We start from the raw sequence: 3,065 nt of genomic DNA on the forward strand, positions 1-3,065 counted from the left end.
ATTTTCTCTGCCTCGTGATGGCTGGGTGTTGTGTGATGTCCTTAGGTTTGTTAGGTTTAAGTAGTTCTAAGTTCTAGGGGACTGATGACCATAGATGTTAAGTCCCATAGTGCTCAGAGCCATTTGAACCACTTCGTATCTGGTGGACAGTTATCAGTGTGGACCGGATGTTGATAACACACGCCTGTGTGCAATGCACGCGCGCTGGCGCAGGTCGCGTTACAGCGGTGGTCCCCGTACTCAGTCTCCCTTTTTTTTTTTCTCCCTGCAGCTGGAATCATACAGTTAAAGAAAGTGATAAGCAGTAGGTGCAGAATTTTTGTGCTGCGTGTCTCGTTCATGTAGTTAATGTTGGGGGTTACAGCCCGAGTACTAGATAAGGTGATACCACGCCCAGACGTCGTGGGATTGGGCGGCCAACCCACTTCACAGATGTCGAAAGTCATAGGCTGGGCAGACTGGTAATAAAGGACAGGAGACGAACTGTGGCTTTAATGCTGGGCAGAGTACAAGTGTTTCTGAACACACAGTGCACCGAATACTCCGAAGGATGGGCCTCCTATGCCGACGACCGATGCATGTACCCATGTTCACACCATGAAATAGGCCACTACTACTGAAAGGAGTACGTCACCATCGGCATTGGACGTTGAGCCAGTGGCAGAGCACTGCAGGTCTGCTGAATCCCGATACCTTCTTCACCTTGCCGACGGGTGGGAAGCTGGGGGGGGGGGGAGGGGAAGAAGAATCCATCGTTTTACAGGGGAACAGATCCTTGACGCCTCAACGGCGGACGGAGACAATCTGTCGGTGGCTCCATTATGGTTTGGGGAACATTCACATGAGTATCCGTAGGTCCTGTGGAGCTCGTGTAAGGCACAATGACGGCCAAGTGCATTGGTTGCTGACCACATACACCCTTTCATGACGATTATGTTTCCTGACAGCAGTGGCATTTTGCAATAAACTAATGAGCCATGTCACTGGCCAGGAGTATGATGGAGTGATTTGAGGAACACCGTGGTGAATTCCAAGTGATGTACTGGCCATACGCGAACCCGATTGAAAATGTCCGGCATGTGACTGAACGTGACCTCAGAGTTCACCATCTCCTTCCCAGGAATTAATGGGGATTAGGTGACTTTTGTCATCAGATGTGGTGCCAATTCTCTCCAACTACCTACCAAGGCCTCAATGCTTCCGTGTAATGGCGCGTCGCCGCTGTTATCCGTGCCAAAGTTGGACATACCGGCTAATTAGGTAGGCTGTCATAATGTCCTGGCTGATCAGCGTATATCCTCTCTGCTTCAGCCGTCACACTTATTCTGATGTCCAAATAGCAAATATCATCTACTAATGAAAGGTGGGCTCCATGTGGTTCCCAAGTTGTGCAGCGACCGTAAACCACAAAATTACCAAATAAGCAGCAACCAGTCGCAAAATTATGTTTTATTTATTCACTTTTGCAAATCTGTTTCAACTGATTAACAGCCATCATCGGTGCTTTCAACGAATATGTGCTCTGAGTAGTGATACTGTCTTAAGCAGAGGTCAAACATCAAGTTTAGTTACTCGTTTTTTAATCTAATTCCCTCAGCCTCACCGTTTTTTTTTTTCAACAGGGTAAGAGAGAGTCAAAGGTGAGTGATGAAACGTGAGTTGGAGTAAATAGGTGAGGGGTAAGAAGTGATACGAATTTTTTTGGGGGGAGGGGGGCAGGCAGAGTGAGAGACGGTGAAGGGTGGAAAATGCCCTTTTCTTTTTCGTGTAGGTTCTTGAATTATTCTATATAGTGTCTGGTTTCCAATACGTATTTGGTTATTGTTTAACTGATTCTCTTCTTTTAATACTTTGTGTATATGGAAATTTTCTTAGAATAGGAGGAGGTGTCTATATTTACATGTTCTTGTGATGTTCATACCTCTTTCAATAGTGTTTGGTCTTTGGTATTCTTGTTCTTCAAGGTGGTCTGCAAAAGTTGAATGGTTTGTACTGTATTTTAATGCGCTCATGTGTTATTTACATCTTGTGTCAAATGTCGTGGCTGTCATCCCGAAGCATATTTTCTTACAGCCTGCAAACGAGCTGATTTATACCAAACTCTTGGTGTCTGTTTGGTTTTGGTTTCAGTCCATTTAACAAGTATCTGATTATGGCCTGTTTCTGTTTCTGTGGGTGGTCTGGGGTTCGATTTAAGACCGTGTCACCCGTTGTGTGAGTTTTTTGTATATGTTAAATGTGTGTTTATGATTGTCTTTTCTTACAGTGATGTCTAGAAAGTTGTCCCTTGCCTTTTTAACGCCATACATATCGGTACGTAAAGATTTTCTGTAGTTGATGTTTTTAGTGTCATAATTTGTGTGACACGGAGGTATACCGTTTAAATACTAAGGAGCATTGATGAGCTATCAAAACAGGGTGTTTTTGGTACAGCAAATTGGAAATTTGTGGTAAGCTCTTATGGGACCAAACTGCAGAGGTCATCGGTCCCTCAGCTTACACACTACTTAATCTAACTCAAACTAACTTGCGCTAAGGACGACACACACCCATGCCCCAGGGGGGACTCGAACCTTCGACGGGGAGAGCCACGCGGACCGTGACAAGACGCCCTAGACTACGCGGCTACCCCGCGCGGCTTTTGGTACAGCTTGCACATTAAATATTACATAATATCATTTGTAGATAAAGTCTTTAGGCACTGTGTACCATATACGGAAAAGGGGTTGGCTTTCCATTGTGACGGGACGTTAAACACTAACCACCACCACCACTTTCCATTGTGGTGCTCAAATACCAAGATGTCAATTTCACCAACTAAATCAACCTACCTTTTGCTGAAAGGACAGCTAGTGAGAAATCCTACAGTGATAATTGAGGGCTCACCAATCCTTAGGCGACGGGAGACAAGCTACTTGGGAGTTATCATCGATGAAAGGTGGAACTTCGGAAGGCACATTGTGACCCAAAGAGTATTACAAGTACATTATAACCTCATCTCTGTAGGACATAAAAGATTTCACCTTCCACCTCACCTGATAAAATTGTACCACAATAGTATACTA

This window comes from Schistocerca americana, chromosome 3 (assembly GCF_021461395.2).
Source record: "Schistocerca americana isolate TAMUIC-IGC-003095 chromosome 3, iqSchAmer2.1, whole genome shotgun sequence".
Taxonomy (NCBI): Eukaryota; Metazoa; Arthropoda; class Insecta; order Orthoptera; family Acrididae; genus Schistocerca; species Schistocerca americana.